General features: G+C 42.4%; 1 long non-coding RNA gene across 2 annotated transcripts in view; it reads right to left on the reverse strand.

Annotated features, from left to right (window-relative positions):
- The window catches only part of LOC114899870, a 134,551-nt gene that overhangs the window by 26,902 nt on the left and 84,230 nt on the right, over positions 1–23,419 (reverse strand). For both annotated transcript variants that reach the window (XR_003794653.1, XR_003794654.1), the window contains exons 3-4: positions 6,997–7,119; positions 6,652–6,723 (exon numbers count right to left, since the gene is read on the reverse strand). This is a non-coding gene — a long non-coding RNA (uncharacterized LOC114899870). The remainder of the gene's footprint in view (positions 1–6,651; positions 6,724–6,996; positions 7,120–23,419) is intronic.

A 23,419-nucleotide genomic window follows, 5' to 3' on the forward strand; every position in this document is an offset into this window, starting at 1 on the left:
GAAATCACCCAGAGAGCTTGTTAAAGCACACATCTCAGACCCCACGCCAGAGTTTCTGATTCAGAAAGTGTGGGGTGGAGACCAAGAATTTTCACTTCTCACAAGTTCCTAGATGCTGCCGATGCTTCTGGTCCAGGGACCGCATTTTGAGAATCACTGGTGTAGAGTATAGACGGTTGAACAGGAGTAGCTTCTACAGGAGGTCCTCACGATGCTCCCAACTGAACTTTTGGTATAAAGCAAGAACTTCTTTCTGAGGTAGTATTATTCAATTGGTGCAAATAATATCTGGGACTTTTTTTTTTTAACATCTTTATTGGAGTATAATTGCTTTACAGTAGTGTGTTGGTTTCTGCTTTATAACAAAGTGAATCAGCTATACATATACATATAGCCCCATATCTCCTCCCTCTTGCATCTCCCTCCCACCCTCCCTATCCCACCCCTCTAGGTGGTCACAAAGCACCAAGCTGATCTCCCTGTGCTATGCGGCTGCTTCCCACTAGCTAGCTATTTTACATTTGGTAGTGTATATATGTCCATGCCACTGTCTCACTTCGTCCCAGCTTACCCTTCCTCCTCCCTGTGTCCTCAAGTCCATTCTCTACATCTGTGTCTTTACTCCTGCCCTGCCTTTTTAAGACAAGGAAAGATGCTTATGTTATGATGTTGAATAAAAAAGAATATGATTTCAATGAGAAAAGATAATAGGAAAGAAACTGAAATGTGCTAGTTATTTTCCCTGCTGCACAAAGCAGACAGTATTTGATCTCTAGACATTATGTAGATACGGTAGTTGGTGGTTGGTATGGGAATAAATGCTTATATCTATATGTGTATCAGAGGTACTCATCCATTTAAAAACCATTCATAAACATTGGGGTTTGGGGTGGAAATAAGTTTCTATTTATATGCATATGAGTGTCGTATGCACTCATTCCTTCCACAAATATTTACAAATGCCTACCAGATGCCAGGCACTGTGCCAGGCACTGGGGAAGAGGCACATGTTCATCGCCTGCAGTCCCATGAAAGAAACAGGAAGTGAGATAAGAACTAATAGAAGTTTATGGAAAATTCTGTGGAGAGGGAACCATTTGGTTTGACAGATACTGAGCTCCATTTTGGACAATTTAAGTTTGGGTTTGCGGGTCATACAGGGTGAGAGATCAAGTAGGAAGCTGGAAAATGTGTAACTCTTGAGGGAAACCTGGGTTGGAGGTGTAGATTGGAGTCTCTAATTACAGGTATAGATGATTCCTCCATGAACATGAGTGACATATGAGGAAAAGAACACCAGCTAGGTAAGGAGGAGCCCGTAAAGAAGCTTGAGAAGACAATGCATAAAATTAAGGACATATTAATACTTCCTTTTTAAGCAATAGTGATTTATTTGCTTGCTATAAGATTCCTGTAGTAATTTAGTCAGTATACCCTTCAGGAAAGAGATGATATGCTGAACTAGTCATAACATGTCTAATACTTCCTGGTGAGAATCAAACCGTACTCAGTATTTTCATGTAAATCATGGTGTCTTATTTAAGTGAGCAAAGGTTTATCCTCACAAACATAATGCTAAAATCCTTATTAATAATTTTTCTAATAGTTTTCTCCTTAAGGCCATTAGCTTTCACTCATTTAGTCATATATATGTGTGTGTGTGTATATATATATATATATATATAGTATTGGTCATGTGCAAAAAATAAGTCAATTTCCATCAGTCTAGGGTGCTAACGGATTTGTAGTGTAATCTCACATGTGCTCATGTGTGTGCATGCACACACACACACAAACACAATCTTTTACCTTCTTCCTTATTACCTCATCTCTCTTTGTGTGTTTAAGGTACAATTACAATGCTGAGACTGTCACATCTCTAGTTATAGTTGTCATGAGCTTTTACAATTTTAAGTAAAAATCACTCCTCAGTCTGTGGGTTAATATTCAATTCAATGTACATTTAATAAGCTCTTTTGTCCATGTTGATACAATAGTGGGTTAGAGGACTATTTCTGCACTCACTGAACTTACTGAGCAATAAGTAGCCTTTTTGACAAAAGAAAGTTGGCTTTCCAGTTATTTATGTATACAACAGTATATATATATTTAAAATGTATAGATGATGTTTTTGTTATTTTGTTATATATATGGTTTCAGGTTGTCATTTTGGTCATCGTGCAGGTTATACATGTGTAATACTGTCTTTATAAGAATTTAAGATTTTTAAGGTTTGGGAGTGAAAGATTTGACTACAAAGAAACAATGCAAGGGATTGTTGAGGGTGATGGATCTGTTCTGTATATTGACTGTGGTAGTGCTTACACAATTCTGCATTTGTCAAAAGTATAGAACTCTACACCCCCAAATTTACTGTATGTAAATTTAAAAATAAATTTAAAAATTTAAATGCTGAATCTATAATAGTTGCTACTTTAAAGGATATTGTTTAAAATAAATTCAACTTGTCACTTTATGGCCAAACCACTGATACACACACACACACACACACACACACACACACACACACACACTCTCTCTCTCTCTCTCTTCTCTTTATAGAACTTCCACACAAGGTTACTTATTTGCTTGTAATCTTACTCCAGGGAAGTTCGGTTGACTTTCCCAAGATACAGTGGAAGGGGGCTGTTCAACAATTTTTGCCTGCGGTACCTCAAATTTCTACTTGTTTGTTAAGAGAATTCTCCAGAGACAGATGTATTACAGCACTTTGAGAACAATATTCACACCCACTGATGAAGAGTGAAAAGAGAGAGCTCAGGGTTCAACTCTGGGAAACAATTTAGTGGCTACATGTGTTACTTAGGAACTAACTTGGAGCAGGTACTTGGGAAGAAGCAATTAAAAATGGTGACAAATACCTCCCAGAGTATATGGGGATTAAGACTTGTGCTCTAGTCTTCCATCGCTGCCTCTGTGAACACACTGGACTTCAAGTACACATCTCTTTATCCACTCTATTACCTCATGGCCATTACTTGCGGGCGATAGATGCTGGTGTTCACAGAACAGCGTGCTGATGCATTTTTTCCTGCCATTGTATGTAACATGTTTTCTAATTCTTTTGCTCTATTCAGCATTTGACCCCAACGATAGGGGATTATGGTATTAACTCTCTACCCAGCACACATTCTTTACAGACTCTCACTAAATACTGTAAGCCTGCTGCAGATAGGAATAAAAGTGAAAGCATACCGTCTGGTCTTAAGCTGAGCACACAGAGGGTCGTGATCCAATTGGAAGGGAAGCAGAATTTTTAAAAAGAAAGAGGTTTGACCAAATTTTAATCCTTGTCATTTTCATTTCTCTTACCCCGTGGATTTGGGTGATTTTATTTACACTGTCAGCTTGAGCCTAGGGATTGGAAATCAGGCTTTTATGGAGATTATTAAAAGTACATAGAGTACACTAAAGGTTGGGCTAACTGATATATGCTGCTAAAAATATGAATGTGAATGCCCTGGTATTAGATGCCACTGGCGTACATTTCATCCTCCTTAGAAGGTTATTCTTGGGAGCTGGACCTGCTGCAATGGTAATGAGATGCAGGCTGTCAGGATATTTCTAATAGGTAGTGAATGACCAGGGATGGAGACGAATTAGCATTACTCAGATGAGAAGGTAGCTCTTTATACCATTAATTCCAATGCAAAGTAATTCCACCTCCGTCTCCTAAAAGAGAGGGTATTGTAAATTGGGGGCCAGGGGTGGGGATAGGAGGAGGGCAGGGTTAAAGCTTCAAGGATTTATTGATGGCTTGGATGGGCTGCGATGTCATCCAAGTCTCTAGGCTGGGTTTTTTTGGCCTGAGCTTCTCTAGTGACTAGGTGCATGACTAGTGACTTGGTTAGGTAATGTTATATAGGCCTAGATGACAAAGATAAAGCTCTAGACCTCAGTCACAGTCTTTAAGATCTCAGCAGATAAAAATGAAATGGTTTACTCAATCTCAAAATACTAGGAGCATTCATGCTTTGACAAAGCAGGTTTAGGATCTCAAAGACATGGAAATACCACGTTACAAAGTAGTTGACTATACAAGACTGGTGTCCTTGCAAGGTTATCGATTATGATAATCTTAACAGGCTTAAGAGGGTTTTAGATAGATGCATGGGTCACAGCTCTATGCTGGCCCACCATGAGAAAATGGGGTATTTTAGGGACTTATTTCCAATTATGAGGGCCAATAGCATCCCCAGGCCTGCTGCATAGCCTCCTTGGGTGTCACTGATAGATCAAGAGTCACTGCTATGCTGAAGCTTTGAAGTGTGATCCACACCTAGAAATGGGGAGGAAAGACAATGGCTGGAAACAACTGACCATGTGTTTATTTCACCTGGTGCTCACAAGTCCCAAGACCTGGACCATGATGTTGAGTTTATGAACTGAGGTTTGTATCTCTTTGTCATGTCCTAGACGGCTATGTATTAAAATGTGCTATCCAGGCCGCAGAAAAGGGACCACTGTGAAAGGTGGACCTTCAGTGCCTTCATTGCCTGAAACCTTAGCTCTGAACAACTTGTCCCAACTCTCTTACATTCTACATCCTGACTTGTTCCTCATCCTCTCGGCTTCACATCTGGTGATTTATTTTCCATTTTACAGCCTTACCCACTCACCCCCCAAACCAGCCGCCCTCTGACTAAAATGTTTATTTCCCTCTTAAACTTTGATCCCAATTCCTGCTGTGATGGTACTGCCCTCATGCATACTGAGTAAACAGCCCCACCTGCCCACATGGACCGCTCTAATCAGTGTGCATGCATCTCCCAAGAGAGGCTCGCCCTCCAGGTGTCCCACAGTCCCCAGGTAAGATCTGTTTGAGGACACTGAGTCAACTGCTACCAGAAAGAAGTAAGATATGTCCTTTAGTGTGATGGCATACAAACTGCTATGACTCTGACTCATACCAGCCCAATCCTCCCTCATTAACTGTCCTTTGAAAACATAAACGAACATGTTATGCTATTTATATGTTTTTTCAAATCGGGTTTCACACGTTTTATTTACTGGATTTGCATAAGTCAGGAAGGATAAATATGAGTTCTCTCTTTAGTACAACAGTACTAGTGACATCATGACAAGTCCAGTGTCCTGGCCCATATTACATAGCAAGTGAATTACAGAGCTTAACGCACTTGGTCATTGCTTCATCTGCTACCTATGTTCCCTTGGACTGAGATCCTCCGGAAAACAGGGATCAAATCCATGTGGTCCTTCTCTATGAAAATTAACAAATAAATTAGACGATAGGATGATAAAATCGATGCTGACGAGAGTGATAAATATGCTTTTCATTTCTAACTGTATAAATCAATTTATTTTCCTGATTTTCATATCTGCATGCCTTTGCACTGTTTCCTCTACTTCGAATGCCCTAGAGCAGCGGTCCCCAACATTTTTGGCACCAGGGACCGGTTTTGTGGAGGACAATTTTTCCACAGATGGGGAGGTATGGTTCAGGTGGTAATGTGAGCAATGGGGAGCGATGGGGAGCTGCGGATGAAGCCTCGTCCGCTTGCCTGCCGCTCACCTCCTGCTGTGCAGCCGGGTTCCTAACAGGCTGTGGACTGGTACTAACTAGTCCATGGCCCGGGGATTGGGGACCCTTGCCCTAGAGATTGTGAAGTAAGTCAGACAGAGAAAGACAAATATGATATGATATCAGTCATACATGGAATCTAATTTAAAAATGATACAAATGAACTTATATATAAAACAGAAATAGAGTTACAGATGTAGAAAACAAACTTATGGTTACCAGGGGAAAGTAGGGGGAAGGATAAACTGGAAGATTGGGATTGACATATACACACTACTACATATAAAATAGATAACTAATAAGGACCTACTGTATAGCACAGGGAACTCTACTCAATACTGTGTAATGGCCTATATGGAAAAGAATCTCAAAAAGAGTGGATATATGTATCTGTATAACTGATTCACTTTGCTGTACAGCAGAAACTAACACAACATTGTAGATCAACTATACTGCAATGAAATTTTTTTTAAAAAGGTAGTCCCTTTACACTCACTTTACAACGCTAAAGTTAATAACATCATAACAACATATTAATAATGTATAATAGTATAATAGACAATATATGCTATATATAAAAAAGAAAGAATGCCTTCCACCTGCCTTATTTGACTAGAAAATCTCTCTTCATCTTTTAGAACCTGACACCTGCATAACCTCCTCTCTGAGATCTGCACCTATCACTGCCCCTCCCCACCTCCAAACAGAATTAACTATGTTATAAGCTGTTACACTTAGGATATAATTCTTTATGTCATTTTTGTTTATCTGTATGCTTTTCCCGCCAGATAATGGACAAGGCTAGCCTCAGTTTCATAGTCCTTTTTGCACTCCAATCTCTGCCATGGTGCCCAATAAGTTACAGATACTAAAAAAGGATTTTTGGAACCAAATGAAGATGATGGTGATGAAGATGATCAGGCAGGAGGACGATTTCACTCCTTTCAAGAGAAATAAAGAGCTTTTCCAGCTTTATGAACTAGTTTTCCATTTAGAATAGTATATTAGTCAAGATAATCAATGCAGGCTGCTATAAAAAGCAATTTCCAGATATAAGTACTATTGCCCAATACAAAGCTATTACTTACTCGTGAGCATCTGGTGTTGCTTGGGCATCTTCCATTGTGTGGCTCTTTCATCTTAGAATTCTTTGCTTCCAGCTATTTAGATGGGAGAAAATGTAAAGAAGACACATGAGATTTTAACACACTTGGCCTCAAAATAACAGTCATCACTTCTGTTCCTGTCCCATTGGCTGGAGCTTGGGAATCACATAGCCCATCTAACTTCAGAGTGACCCAGGAAATGTAATCTTCCTGCATGTCCAAGAAGAGACTCCAAAATTGTGGACACTAAAAGTTTCTTGCAATAGTCTAAACTTCTGGACACCAAATATCTATTTTACTTTCCTCTCACTCACAGAGCATGCTCACCTCACCCCATGGAGGATAATGCAAGGTCTCATCCAGTCACCACCACCATATCAATGTCCAGAACACCCGGGGAATGCAGCATCTTCTCCATCAGTCTTATGTAGGATCTCTAGGTGTAGTAGCCTACATATTAAAAAGACAAGTAATCTGTATCCTACTTCCTCACCAATCACAACCCATTTATAATGGAAAAAAGAACAGGAAAATAATCCCGTTTGCAAAGGGAAATAATAGGTAACACTCAGCATGATGGTCCACAGCCACGCTGAGCCCCTCCGGGTCAGCACTGTGAAGCCCATACCTTCTGGGCAGGGTGGATGTGTGTGAAGTTGGCTCTAAGAAGGACTCCATTTTTTGTTCTTCTTCTTGGCCACATATGAAGTGGGCTTGGTGGTGGGGGGCTACTCTTCCTTCAGAACAGTGCACCTCTAAAAGCTTGACTTCCGCTCAGTCTGGAATGGGTTGGCAACTCGAGAATTGTTTTAAGCCTTGAGCAGGGAAAGACGTTTCAAGTCCAGGCCCCTGGTTTCTTTGGCAATGCAATTCTAAAAATTAGAAGGCATATGATATATTTGCTTCCAGTCAGGTCCTTGTGCCAGTAAGCACACCCAGAGTTATTTTCTAGACATCGTTATCAAATCTACTTTTGTTTTTCCTCTTTCCCTCCATGCATTTCTCTCTTTTAACGTAATTACCTAAATGAATTGAGGCTATCAGAAACAATGGGTGGGAAGGCCATACCCTTGATTTGATATTTTACCTCAAGTAACTTCATTCAATTGAGAACTTTTACTGGATATTTGCCACTTAAAGCCTTCCTTTAGTATCACGTCTTACTGTCGGAGTCTAAAATAAATTTATTTTCTCTAATCTGATAGCCCGAATTTCTGGACTCTGTATTCTGTTTTTGCTAGCAAACTCATGAATTCTTTCCTGAGTCATCTCTTTCCTGTAGTACATATATCTAGATTAGCCAAAAACACTACTAAGACTCTGTTTCCTAACCATTTCCTCTGATGATAAAAATTGTGATGTGACTACCTTCTAATTAATAGCAGGCAATAATTGTAGCAAATGATTTGTCACTGCATAACCTGAATTTCCATCTTTCCAGGTTCTGGTATTAAGGGGTTGGCCAAAAAGTTCGTTCAAGTTTTTCCGTAACATCTTACAGAAAAACCCAAATGAACTTTTTGGCCAACCCAATAGTTTCTTTTCAGCCTGTTGCTAACCTCCTAAACCAATGATATACATTAAGTCTAGTGTAACAGTCAAAGAAATCGATTTGGTTATGTCAATACCCCACTTCCGGTACCAATTTCTGTATCAGAGCAATACATACCAGTTGCTATAACAACAATCTCAGTGATCTCACACATAGGTTTATTTCTCCCCCGTGTCACTGTCCAATGCAAGTCTGGCAGCTCTCCTTAGAGGCTGTCTTCCAAGTGGTTATTCAGGAACTCAAACTCCTTCCCTTTCGTGATGCTGGAATCATAAATCAGTGGCTTCTAAACTCACTGTGGACGGGGAAGCAAAAGCCAGAATATTGTTTAAGATACTTCTAAGGGGCAGAACTAGAAGTGGCTTATATCCTTCAGTCCTAATTTTTTCGGCCAGGACCCTGTCACGTGACCCCAACGCAACAAGGAGGAAATGAAATATTCCTGTGTGCTCAGGAACAGGAAATGGGACTGAGGGGCTTACAGCTCTCTCTCCTGTATTAGAAAGTGTCATTTACTTGACACTTTACTAATGACTGGCCAAACTGAGAAGAGAAGCCCTTTCTTTTCTCAGTTATCAACTAGATGATTGGATAATGATGACATTTTATTTTTATATTAAAAACGCAGGATCAAAGTACTTTGAAATTATGAGAAATTTAAGGCAAGTATAATTTTTTTTACCACTTAAGATAAAATGGAAATACTAAGAGGTTCCAAGGGATTCACTGTGAACCATCCAACAAGCCACCAGATCTTTGGCTTTGAAAACTCAACTTCTCTGACCAAATCTTCATAACACAGGCAAAGTACTGTGCAAACTGGCTATAAATGAGTGTTAAGTATCACCGCGCAGTTCCTCACAATGGCGGTGGCTCAGTCTAAGTGAACTGATTACCTATGTGCTCTAGTCAGACTCAACAGTCACCCAACCCCCTCTCCTTTGAAAGGCACATCTCAGCCCAAGGAGACAGAGGACCTGATCCACCACCAAGTAGTAATCAGAGTAGTAATACAGTGGAAAGAACACAGGTGGTGAGTGCAACAAATCTAGGGTCTTCCATTGGTTGTATGTCCTGAGCAAGTAATTTGAAACTTCTCTGAAACTCAGGTCCCTCATCTCTCATCTGTGAAACGGAGAGTAATATATCCATCCTGCATAATATTGTGAGCATTACATATAGATGTGTGTGTGTGTATGTGTGTAAGTGTGGCTGATGTTCAGACAATATGAATTGGTCAGAGTACTCTCAATGGTCAGTGTTCATGCTCTGCTAGGTATTATCTATTTTAGCATCATCCCCTGCCTATTTATTTACTTAGGCCTACAACATGCATATAATTTTCCTAAGCATTATGGAAAATACAAAGAAATTTAAGACCTAGATCCTGCCATCAGTATAGTTTTGAGATCAACTATGTGAATCGAACTAGAAATATGACAGAAATTCAGAGAGAGAATTCGTGTCAGCATTGGCTGGAAGAGTCAAAGAGATTTCCATGAAGAAGGTGACTCCATGAATTTGGAGGACACCAGGTTGTAGACAGAGCAGGTGAAATGTTTCAGTACAAAGCTTGGTAAAGTAGAGAACGCTGAGAAGACCAGGACCAGTGAGACTGGAGAGGAGAGCAATTAAAGACAAAAGAACTTTATCACCAGCACTGCAGATTCATTCTGAGTAAAATGGTACTTAATTTTATGATTAATTTATGATTAATAAAATTTATTCATTTTTAATAAAGGGCAATATTCCAGTTACTGAGGGTCCATTGTGTTTCCAGAAGGTACTGATATGGGTGCAGTTGTAACAGATTCCACTGACTGCAAAACTTTTGCAGAGAGGCAAAATCATCATCATGATTTTGATGATGTATGGTGTGTTTGGTGCTTTCCCAATGCAATTAATCCTGCCCTTTCTATTTCTCTTCTCCTCAAATTGTTCTCTTTTGCTACTCCTCCATACTTGGTACTGCAAGAGAGACATGCCAAGTGCCCAGAACAGTAGCTTGGCACATAGACACTCAATGAGTATTTGTTAAAGGGATTCAAGAAAGCTCTGAGAAAGTTCTGCTAGGCAGGATTGCAGCTTCTTATGGTCTTTAAATCAAGCAAGGTGAGTAGAAATTCACCTCCTAAAAACAAAGACAAAGAAGACTGCTGATCAACTCTTACAATGAGTTTATATGAATCCATAAGGAAGGAAATTAGTAAATGCTTCTAATGATGAGATATAGTGACCAGAAAAGGCAGACAGCCCAGAAAAGCCCCCACCTTTGGAGGCTTCAGTGTAGGCATTGTGTAAGTGCCAGTTGCCCGGGCTCAGCACAAACTGGTAATATGCTTATAGCTTTGATGGGCCCTTCAGCAAAGCACCTTCCTTCCCCAGTGCTATCCCTAAACTCCACTTACATAGTTGAATGACAGCAGATAATCAAGGTGACATAATCTCCAAACCATGCCTAACAGGTATTAATTTTTTAAGTTAAAGTGATATAATCTTCCTTTTCCTTTAAGTCATGATCCCTTATGGTTTCCATCCATCAAGTCAATGTTTCTTATTCTTTACGTGATGAGTAAATACCTGCTGGAATGAGGAAGGCATTGCTCAACTTTCACCCTCAAATTAGTATTTTTCGGGTGCTTAATAAAATGATAATCTTGAAAGCTAAGCTTTGAGAAAAAGGGATTTCTAAACTTCAAAAACTCCCTTTATGTAAGCAAAGCAATACATTGAGTGACAATATGGAATTTTACAGGTATAGAGAATTAGAATATGGCGTAAGGGGCATTCCCACCTGCCTGGAGTGCAAGTTGAAAATTGTTCTGGAGCTGGGAGGAGGAAGAAATGGAAAAAGCGAGGAAAAATGAAACTAGCCAGTTATGTGTGCTCCTGACGCCCACACTGTGCACGCGAGGAATTCCCCTGAGCAGTGGGACTTGTTCCTTGCTTTCCTGTGAACATACCAGGACAATTTCAATCTCAACCTCCCCCTCCCTCCAGAAGCCTGCATTTTTCCTGAAGCTTCAGCAATATGGTACCATTGCCAGGTAGGTTAACCTGGCTGGGGTCGTTGTTTAGGTGCCCTGAATTAGAGCTTCTGGCTTCCCAAGGCCTGCACTTGGTACACATGGAATACAGAAGTTTCTATATACTCCTGGGGGATGATACAGTGGTACTAAGAAGCCAGAGGATTTCCAGGTGCCTGGACTTGGAACAAGATGGCCACAGAGTACAAGGATTCCACCTCCAGAGGCAACCAGACAGGACCACGGGTGGGTTTAAACACTAACCCCAAAAGACCAGATGAAAGAGCCACTTCTCTGTGCCACCAGTCCAAGGTACCCAGGGAGTGGACCAGAGTCATCCCACAGCAAAGACCAGCAAGTAATCAGAGGTGACAAGCTGACCCAAGGTCCCCTCCCACACCCCCATGAGGGTACATAAGCCTCCTCCCAGGCCCAGATGCTACCCAGCTGACAGGTAGAAGGAGAGATGTGAACTCCAGGAAGACTGGGCATTTACCCCAAGGAGGCTGATGTCAACAAGAGAAGGGGTTGTCTTTAGTTGTCAAGTTTATTTGGTCTCCCTCCACTTCCCTATCAGAGAGAGATGAGAGGTCAGAGCAAGATGAGAAATTATATTAAAAATACAAAATGCTCTATGCTTTTAACTCAGCTGAGTGTAATGCATGTGATTTTTAACCCCAGACTGTATTAATGATGCAAAGTCACTGGTCAAAATGCCCAGAGGCCCTCTCCCTGCTTTAAATGGTAGAATGCAGTTTGGATAGAAATAAGTGTAAGGCCATCTAACTTGTATAGCTTTGCAAGGTTTTTCATCTGTTATTAAAATTTTTTCACATCATAGGTCCAATGAAGGGGTGGGATTTAGTCACTACATTTTTATCTAAGACATGTTATTTCCTTACCATCGGTGGAGAGACTATAGAAAATATAAAGCTGCTCACATTAGCTGTGCTATGAATCAATATTTGGTATTTAGAAAGATAACAGGACAGAAACTTATGGGAAAGACATCATTTGCCAGGTATCGTCAGGCGCTTTACATACACTCGCTGTCTTCCATACTCCTCAAACCACCATTGTTCCCATGTTACAGATGAGGAAACGGAGACTGATTAATAAATCAGTCAGTTTGTCCAAGGTCACCGAGGCTAGAAGGTGCAGAGCTAGAACTGGAATGCAGCTGGATGACGGTGGCAGGACCCTTGCTGCTTCCCCACATGGTCCAAGGTCTCTGCCCGTCTGCCCAGCACGTCACACACAGACCTGCCTGATAGCCACACACCCAGTGAACACACAGGGCTGATGCCTCCTGTTCTCTGGAAATGGACTCTGGAACTTCAAACTGCCAACCTCAGACTTTATTTGACCTTAGTGAAGACCAGCAGCCCGGGCTACCTCCCGTCCTAAGACAGGAGACTTGCTTTTCTCACCCAGGTTCCCAGTTTTGAAGCTAGATTGAAAGATTTCTTTTCCTCTCTGGCTACTGCATTTGCAGTCCCTCCAGTTAGCACATTCATTCTTTAAAGAAATGCCCAAGTTGCTTTTCTGGTTTCTCAGCTTCTCAGGCTCCTGATCTGAAGGGTCATTGTCTTGACAAATCAGGAGTGTGGCACCTAGCAGCTGGGTTACTCAGCCTGGCCCAGGTGCCTTCAAATAACCACCTGTTCTTTTAGATACTACAAGAAGCATGCAGGAGCCAGAGGTAAGGTGCCATGGTCCCTGGAACACAGCAGCCTGAAGGAGTACTTAGAGAGACGATGCTGGTCTTCAAACACTTAAAAAAACACTTTCTAATATGCAGGCATCAAATCCTGTGGAGCATGAAGCATGTGGTAGGACAATTATGGTGGGCTTCCTGAAGTCGTGGAAAAAGACTAAAAATGGCCCATTCCTTAGGACATAAGGAAAAATAGGCATTGAGCCAGTGGAAACCAAGAAGTAAGCCAGAAAGGAATGGAAGATTTTCTGCTTTTCTTTGCTAGTTCCTTTCTATAGTAAAAGCCAATTTTACTAGCATTTTGTCAGCCAGAGCCCTTTGTAAACAAGCACTTGCAAATTCTCAGACCAGTAAAAATGGAGATTCATAAAGATGTTTTGAGGACTGTAACCCTTAAATGCTTTTGTGAATTATTAAGACAAATTAAAGAGTGTCTGCTTTTTTTTTTTTTTTTTTTTTTTTTGCGGTACGCGGGCCTCTCACTGTTGTGACCTCTCCCGTTGCGGAGCACAGGCTCCGGACGCGCAGACTCAGCGGCCATGGCTCACGGGCCCAGCCGCTCCGCGGCATGTGGGATCTTCCCCGACCGGGGCACGAACCCGCGTCCCCTGCATCGGCAGGCGGACTCTCAACCACTGCGCCACCAGGGAAGCCCAGTGTCTGCTTTTTTAACCATTGAGTAATGCTAGCTATTTTATGAAAACTAGTAATTCATACTGAGAATGTTTAGAACATTTTGTTAACCAGAATATTTAACTTATGGGAGAATTTGGTACTAAATTGGCTAAAAATTTTCATAGATCGTGAAAATCTATGTAGTTCAGAATTAGGAGGAGGAGGCTGCCTCCCAAATATGGTAATTTATTAACTGTGTGACCTTCAGGTCCTTTCAATTCCCTGTGCCTTATTTTTCTCATTTTTAAATGAGTATAATGACATCTACCATCCCCGGTTATTAAGCTTAAATGAGAGAGGCACATGCGCATGCCTAGCACATACTTGCATATAGGAGACACTCGCTGCATAAATACACTGCAATTATGATGATGAAGATTAGCATCCTTTTTAATGATGCTACTACCATGTGTGTGAGCTTATTTCTAACTCTCCTTCTCATTTTACCAGTCTCTGCCCACCCTGGAATTCTGGCCTCACATACCTCCCCCTGGAACACTGAAAGTTTTCCCAAACTCTATGATCAGCCCTTCCTTTTCCCATTCAGAGAATAAAGAGTGGTTTGGGAGTGTCTGAGCCCTCCAGGGCTGGCTCTCCCCTCCACGGAGACACCACCCCTGGCTTAGTCTTGGTTCATCCCATCATTTCCTCTTTCTCTGGGCCAGACCTGGATAAACTTGTGGTTTCCTTCCTTCGTGCTCTCTGGAGAGCTGAGTACTGCACACTTGAAAGCCTAAAAACTTGTCATTTCCACCTTGAACTAGTGGCTGACCTCGCCAGACAGCCTGGGAAATGAATTAGTGTCCTTAAGCAGAGACAGAATATGAGCAGTGACCCAGCTCTCCTAGGCAACTATGGAAACTGTCAAGTGGTAGTTAAAGTTCCCTTTTTCCCAACCCCTTTAATTATGTTGAAAACTATGTCATATTGTTTTTGAAAAAGTTAATGAAATAGTAGGTAAAGGTGAACCAAGGAACATAATTTACTTGGATTTCCTTGCAAGCTTTTGATAAGGTCCCTCATAAAAGACCATTAAGGAAAATAGATGGCCAGAGGGCTCTGGGCAAAAGTCTTTTTGGTGTATTAAAAACTGGTTAAGCAATTTTAGAAGGAAGAATCACTGACGCTGGCTACTTCTTGGAGTGGAGAGAGGTTAATCACAAGCTGTCCCCAGTGTTAGTATTTGGACTTGAAATGTTTGAATGATTTATGAAGGAAAAGAAAGCAAAGTTGGTCAAAGACACAAAACGATGATCATAGTACAAGCTGTTCAGAGTGTTTGGTAGGAGTGAGGGTTCCTTGCCCATCAACCAGGAATACAGTCCGTGGAGGGAAGAGCTGGGGGCCTACCCTGAAGATGAAACCTCCAAAGATGAGAACTAAGCTCTGAAAACCTTTCAGAGAAAGACAGAGGCACTTCTCATTTGTGGCCCCAGTGCAGCCAGGCCTGAGGCTGGGGGGCAGGACACAATGACCTTGCAAGTGTCCCTCCCACCCTTCCCGCAGATGGTTGTTTAAGGCCATGAAAAATCAGAAATGAGTGGCATGGGTGGAAAGCATTTAAGCAATATGAAGACACCATTTTGCATAGTTTTCATTCCAAAATTGTAGAAGAATAATTCTACTGGTAAAGGAAAGCCAAAGAAATGTCATGGGGACTAAAACATTAAACACACCTTCCGGTTAATTCCTGTATTTGACTTGACGCAGCAGAAGCTAGACAAGAGATACTGAGGACCTGTTTACTGCCTACTATAGGGGCAATGGGAGTACTTCGTTTTTTACAAAAGAAGATAGACCTCCCTTGAAAGTGCTTGTGGTCTAACAATGTAGTTATTCTCACAGTTATCCTCACTGTTGCCTCCCCCCCTCCAATATTTTCACCGCAAAATGAAACAGAGGGAATTACACAAATATCTGGATGCAGATGAGGCAAATAAACCCCAGGTGCCCTCCCAGCCATGTTCGTCATTAATCTTTATGACACTTCTTATCAAGTCCCACCCGCGTTTCTTCAAGATCAAAAAGTCTAAAACCCAAAAGTCACATTGCAATCAGGGGCAAAGTGAATCCAAATCTGTATTTACCCAAACTTCTTTTCTTTTGCCCAGTCGAGTAATAATGCTAGTTTATACATAGGGTGCTATTTACACAGTAGGAACACATTTATTTTGAGACAGACATAGACAGAGAAAACGTCAGATAATACACTGGGCATTAAAATACTGCTCTCAAAGAGTCCACCAGTAGACCCACTCAAATATAGTCAACTTACTTTTGAAAAGTTGCAAAGACAATTCAATGGGGAAGAAGTAGTCTTTTCAATGAATGGTACTGGAACAATTAGATGTCAATAGGCAAAAAAAAAAAACAAAAAAAAAACTCCAACAAAAAACCTCTATACATACTATATACAAAAATTAACTCAAAATGGTTCGTAGACTTAACTGTAAATGTAATTGTAAACTTATGAAATTTCTAAAAGAAAATATAGAAGAAAATCTTTGCAACACTGGGTTAGTTGCAAAAAGTTCTTAGATACAACAGCAAAAGTGCTATCCATAAAAGAAAAAAATGGATAAACTGGACTTGATAAAAATTCAAAGTCTTAGGATCTGAGTCATAAACAGAAACTGAAACAAAAAACAAACCTTCCGTGTTTCCAACCAGACTTAGAGATATAAACCTTTCCTCAGGAACATAAGAAGATGAGTGAGCAACTAAATTGAAAAATGGCAGCTCCTCAGCTAACTTTTCCCCAGACTGGGTCAAGTAGAAATCAGTGACTCTTTGCTTTGTTTTCCTAGTACTTTGTGGGCGTTTTGGTACTTAACACACTCTATCGTCATCAATTGTCATAGACTCATGCACAAATGTCAGAGGCAGGGCCCAGTATATTGTATCTGTGTCCTCCCAGAACCTAGTAGAGGGATTGATAGAGAAGATGTAGTCAATAAATATTTGAAGAATAAAATAAAGAAAGAGGAGGAAAGCAAGAAAGTAGGAGAAAGACATTATGTGAGGAGAGAAAGGGAAGGAGGGGAGGGAGGAAAGGAAGAGAAAAGGAGAGGAGAAGAATGGAACGCAAGGAAGAAAGAGCGAGAAGGGAGAATGAAAATGAAGAAAGGGAAAGAAGGGGGAAAAAATGTGCTTCGGGTGAAGAAAATGAGGACAGGTAGGGTCTGTGGAGAGATGGGGTAGTGTCTGGTGTGGGACAGGGGCAGCCATGGGTCAGCCTGATCATCTGGGCCGTGTTACCCAAACCAGCCTGTGGTTTCAGGCCACTCACCCTGAGATCACCAGCACCCGTTGTCCCTCATGCTACAGCCCCGTAGATGTCAGCAGCCATTGTGTGGTTCAGCACAGGGCCAAGACAGCAGCTGAGGCAGGAAGAGGGAGGCCAAGTTTGCTGGCTGGTGCTACTGGGCCTGCTCCCCTGCTCCGTGGCTGTGGACCTGGGTGCCAGCACCAGAGAAGCCAGGTCAGGGTGGCGAGGAGTGCCGGCATGGCAGGCCTCTCACACTCTCTCCTTTCCAATGGCCCCGCATTGCTGGGGAAACGGGAGGGGCCAGGCAGCCAGCAGCCAAGAGTGAGAACTTCCTCTTGCCAGAGCCAGCTGCCGGCTGCCATCTGGGCAGGGGCAGTGCCAGTTTCCCAAATCTGCCTTCCCTTTGGAAAACGGGGAGAAAACTCTGTGCTGCGGAGATAGCTTCTCCTTCCATCCTGAGGCTCTCAGTTAAAAGCCCAACAAAACCAGCCTTTGAAAAAAGAAGGGATGAGAAATGCCACGTGTTGGGCTGTTTCCAAAGGAATTTGCTTCTCCTAGGGCCTTTACATCCAAGAAAAATCTCTATTTGCCCTCGATTTCCCTTGGTTCTTTCCTTTTACTTAGTGATAACCTTTACTTTTAAAAATTAAATCTGTTTGCACTAATAAAATGCATATCTGTGTGTCCTTTCTTTGTCACATAGAGATGGAATCATCCACTATAAACTGGAAATTTTCTGAGAGATGTGATCTAGTCTTTTTAATTCACCTTCTACCATGAATAACCCAGCAGCTCATGAAACTGATGCTCACTGGATACTTTCTGGAGGATTTATTCATTCACTGAATGCATTTTGAGCACCGTCTAAACATTAGCACAGGATTGTTGACGATGAAGAATTGAAGAAGACCTGGCTCCTGTTCTCAGAGTTCAGCCAGTTGAATGGAAGCATCCCCTCAGACGCTCCTGGACATCGGGGCAATGGGAACCTGCTGCAGTGTGTCAGCTCTGTGTGCGGCCCGGACCCGAGCCCCCAGCGTTATTTCCTGTGCTACCGCTATGTTCCCAGGAGGCAGATGGGACAAGAGTTGGCACCTGACAGAGCATAGAATCAAGGAGAGCCTCTGCAAAACCGAAAAGCAGACGAGCTTTGCGCAGGGGTGAGAGTCAATATATGTAACCAGCTGCCCGCCATGGGCACTGACCAATCAGAGCAGATGCTGGCCGGGAGAGATCAGTATGGTCACCTTGATACATACCAGCTGAATATGAATCCTGGATTTATTTTTTATTATTGCCTTAGCTGTCAATTCCTTCTTCTCCGTCTTGATACCTTTCCTCTTAGTGAAGCATGGAAGCAACCCAGCATCCCACCATAGCAACTGGATGGATGCAGGGATAGAAGTGCTTCATGAGGACCTCAAGTTAGCAGAGATCTTCACAGTGAGGCTTCAGTTTGGCTTCCCCGACTTTGCTGGTATCCTGGTCCCAAAGCAACTCTCAACGTGCCTAGTATTCATGGGATAGTTGGAAGAGGCAGGCTGAAATCCAGGGAAGGGTTCAAGAGTGAGGTTCACTCTCTAAAATATAGGGTTCATCCCAGCTGATGTTTAGCCTGTCTGGGGGCAATCAGGCCCTAAGGAAAGCTGGTTCACACTGTCCAAACTCACAGGAACAACACTAGCTTGCATTTCAAGTTTCTCCTAAGTTATTTAACAATAATAAAAAACACATGTAAAAATACATGCAGTTTGCATAGGCCTGAGCCTCCAGTGAGCACTGATTATTGGATAAATTTGAAAGTGCATGATCTCATTTGACCCTCACCGTGGTCCCTGAAATAAGCAGGGCAGGCATTATTTGTTCCCATTGGGTAGCCCAGCAGGAGTAAACAGTTTGTCTCAGCTGGCGTATTCAGTGGCAGAGTTAGATCAGAAGTTAGGTCTCCTGACTCCTAATTCGGTGCCCTTTCTATAAGCCAGATTACTAACTGATAATATAAACTCCGGCATCCTAGACAAGACCTACCTGAGAAATGAAACTAAGATCAGAAGTTCCCTTGATGGAAACATAGATGAAAACACAGAGGATCAATTGGTGAAGAGCTCTGACTCCTGGTGCTGCCTTTGCTAATCACGTGATGTTGAGTAAGTTAACCAGTCTCTCCAAGCTCCTGCTTTTTCATCCATAGGAAAGAAACAGCACCTCATGAGGCTGCTGTTAAGAACAGAACTAGGCAATATAGGACCATGATCACAGGGTCCAGCCTAGGGTGGGTGCTCAATACGTAACGATGTTCTTTGTTATTTTTATTATTTATTCCTGAGAAGGTGACTTTTGCTTTCAGGTCAGAAAGCCCTCCCTGGGGCTTTTCTGGACTGATCTGTGCTACCAGGAGCTCCCATGGTCCACCATCTCTCGTATGAGGTGGGAGGAAGCCATTCATTCCCACACTGGTACTTCCCAGTGTGAAATCTATCCATGTCCTCCCAAGGAATATTTGCTCATCTGCTTACTGAGCACTGATTCTCTTCCAGGTACCTTCTAATACTTTAGAAATATTAATTCATTTCATCCTCATCACAACCCTCTTAAGTAGGTTGCTATTATTATTCCCATTTCATAGACAGGAAAACTGAGGCACAAAGAGGTCAAGTCACACATCTAGGAAATGGCAGAGCCAAGATTCCAACCAGAGGGTCCAGCCCCAGAGCCTGGGAGTTTACCCACTACACAGGTGGCCTCCTCATTTTAGCAAAGGATGTGTCTTAAAAAAACTGTGTGGCCTTGTTGGAAAGGGGCTTCTAGGCAGGGTTTATTTCTGAGTCTCTTAAATCTCATTATGAAATCTCTCCCCTGCTCTCCTACCAAAAGCTTGGGCAGCCCTGGGGTGTCTTCCTAGAGGACATCTTAAGCCTTAAACCTTGAAGAGCCAGAAACACTGAAAGTGACCAACTTGCCTTAGAGTCCTCGGACATAGATTCTTCACCAAAATTAATTTTCTAAGTGTTTATCAAGACATAGCTCTCTGGCAGGCACTGGGCTGAGATATTACTAAGATGGTATTTCGGGCCTATAGTTAAGGAAGACAAGACAGTTGCTGATACATGTGGAAATGCCAAAGGACAGGGGTTTCAGAGAGAACGTACAGTGATCACAGGAATGGAGGGAACTTTGTGTGAGCACAGCCTGAAAGAATTAGGCCTCATGCTGCAAAAGCAAACCTGGAGGGAAGATGAGGGGAAACTTACACAATCATGTAAAGTGCAGGCAGAGTGAAAACAGGTTTGTTCACAAATTCCAAAACTCTGAACCCAGGGGACATCTCCTGGTTTGAAGGAGGAAGTTTCAGGACAAATAAAAGGTAATCCTACTTCAATACACAGGCTGTGACATGGGGTGAAAACATACATAGTTTCAAGAAGGTTTTCATAATGGTAAGGATGCTAGAGTTAATAACCATATGGTAAAGGGAAGTTGGGGATGCTTGAGTTGCATTGTCACTAAGGCCCCAATGATACCTTGCTTTTGAATAGAGCCGGATGTTTCATATACACCCACGCCTGCCTGAGGTCTCATCAGAGCCCTGGGAAATTGTCAAGGCTGGTATTATCAGGCCCGCTTTATGTAACAGGAAGTGAAAGCTCTGAGATGTTATTTGCCTAATATTGGTAGCATGGGGATCCTGTCTAACTCCAAACTGAAGGTGAACCTGGCTTCTCAGGCAGGTGAAGACATCTGGGGACAGCACACTCAGATTTTGCCATTTTCATCTGAACCACCAGGATCCAAGATGACCCTGAATAGGAACTTTTCTGGACTGGACCAAGCTCAGCCATTCAGAGGACAAAACGTCCTATTCACAAGCCCTTCGGTCTCCCCCATTAAGCCCAGGCTCTCATGCATAACAGGCTCACGTGAAGATCTCACAGGGAACTATGCTGTTGATTTTTAAAAAAAAATAATAACCTATGAGTTTTATCTCTTTATCTCCTCAGTCCAGAGGGAAAAAAAGGGACACAATCTGTCCTCCCAGTGGGACGTCCATCTGATTAGATGTCATAAAACAGAGTAGTCCTTTAGTCAATAATGGCTGGAATACCTCCGACCCACAGTTACTGGAAAGAAAAAAAAACCTGACTACAGATAAACTCCCTAGGGTTTCAGATCCATTTTGCAATAAGCCATGTTATGAAGGAAACCTGGCCCCAAAAGATAGTTTGAATGCAAAATAAAGATAGTTCACATGCTTTGAAGCAGATACAGGGCTCCTGTGGAAGCAACAGTATCATATTTTCGGAGGATCATTATATTTCCTGCTTCAGACTTTATTTGGGTCCCACCGTTCTTTTATACAACTCCTATTTTTAGTCATCAGAGGCGCCATGTCCCGCCAGGCAGGGGCCTCAGCAGGGCAGGTCTGGCAGGAATAGCGAGGGTTGGATGCCTGAGGAGTCGAGAGAGCTGGGCAGACAGGGGGCAGGCAAGCTTCAAGGAGCAGGTGTGGCCCGCGGGGCGAGACAGGCCAGCAGCCAGACCTGGGGAACCTCAGGGAAAAGATTTAGGGGGAGCGCCATAGGTTTAGGGAGAGGATTCCAGGGTTCAGGAGGCCAGAGAATTATCAGGAAGGGGTTGGAATATAGACAAAGCAGAGGTAAGCAAGAACTCTTTTGAGATACCCTGTCACAAAACAATGGGCAGGGGCTGAAATGCATGGGCCTGAGGACCTTGAAGACGTTATGCAAAGTGAAATCAAATGAGTCACAGAAGGACAAATACTGTGCGATTTATGTAGGGTATCTAAAATATTCAAATTCGTAGAATCAGAGTGGAATAGCAGCTGCTGGCAGAGAGGGGGAAACGAAGAGCTACTAACTGGTGGGTAGAAAGTTTGAGTTGAGATGATACCCATATGTATACATAGTTAAGTATATGGTATGTATTGTATACGATATATAAGGTGTACAGTATACCTTAACAAGGTAGCTATACTTAATAGTTAACAATTCTGTACTATAAACTTTAAAATTTGTTAAGAGAGTAGCTCTCACATCAAGTGTTCTTACCACAATCAAACAAATTTTTAAAAAGTAAACAAAAACTCATGGGTTTGAGCCAAAGGGGTACAGGATGAGTCTGATCCAGGCAGGGGCAGATGTGCCAGGCTTGCTGGGAAGTTCCTACAACCAGGCCTTTAGAGAAGAAAACGAAAACACCTGTGGTCACTAAAAACTGTCATATAAGGAAATCTTAATCTTCATTAGGCATTCACTCATGTCACTTCTAATCCTATGAGATCTAACTCTTGGTGAAGAGGAAGAAAAAAGAAAGGGTCTTCTAAGTGAGAATTAGCCACGGGGAGACGGAAAGTTCTTTATCTGCACAGATGTTAGAGTTTCCTTATCTGGGTGATGAGTCCCAGCGTCTAGGCTGACCTCCAGACTTCCTTAGGTGTTTGGTAAAAAGATACCCTGAAATTCCTTTCTGACTCCCATCATTTCATTCTTGTTTGGCATTTTTCATTTTGTGGGGTTTCCAAAAAAATAGCACAAAGAAGTCAAAAAGAAATGCCATGGCACAGAGCAAAGAGCCATACAAAAACTCCCAAGAGATGGATTTGACCCAATCATTCTGCCATCTTTATTTCCAAGTAGAACAGGCCTACCTTTCTTCTCTGTGGAATCCTCTCTTCTTTCCCACATCCCTCTCCTGCCCCTTCTGCCCTTTATGCAGTCAATATATCTCTGCATTTGTCTCCTGATGTCTTCCTTCTCCTGACCCTTGTGTGGTCAAAGGAGGCCTAGGGAGAAATGTGAAAGAACAGGGCCCCAGACAGTTCAGGTCCTATGTAGGAGAGGCTGGGAGGAACCACGTTACCGGAAGGCCAAGGTAGGAGGTGGAGTCCCATGGCAGGTCATATTCTAGGAAATGGAACTTGGAAATTCCCTCCTGGATTGGCCCAATGCTTTATGAAGGAAGACGCAAAGGGAATTAGAGAAGAAGACCCTACAAGCCACTAGAGTAAAAAGAAAATGCACTAGAAGCAGAAGGGCATGAACTGCTGGGCCTTACAGAGCTGCCCACGCCCTGAACAGCAGTGAGTACAGCAGTGGTACAGTGTCCAGCTGGCCATACCCACTGTATTCCTGAGGTGCACAGGCCAAGCCTTCATCATTTATTCGTCTGTATGTTCATGTGTCTTCTAAGTTCCAAATGCTGTGCTAAGTAACGAGAATACAGAGGAGACTCCTTACTGATTGGCAAGAATTTATTGAGAACATACTTTGTGCAAAACCCTGGAGGAAGCATGGGAAGAAAAGGAAGCTGAGACAGGACACAAAATGAACGGCAGAACGTCCCTGTTATGAAACTGGATGAAGGGACAAAGCAAATCCTGGTGAAGTAGCTTGCTGGAAAAACCTGGAAAAAAAATGTACTTTTCTTAGAGGAACCTCTCCCACAGAAAGATGTTCACTTTTGTTGGAAAAATGCTGGCTTTCCTGGGCATTAGG

This window comes from Monodon monoceros, unplaced genomic scaffold (assembly GCF_005190385.1).
Source record: "Monodon monoceros isolate NGI ecotype Baffin Bay Population unplaced genomic scaffold, NGI_Narwhal_1 Super_Scaffold_18, whole genome shotgun sequence".
Taxonomy (NCBI): domain Eukaryota; kingdom Metazoa; phylum Chordata; class Mammalia; order Artiodactyla; family Monodontidae; genus Monodon; species Monodon monoceros.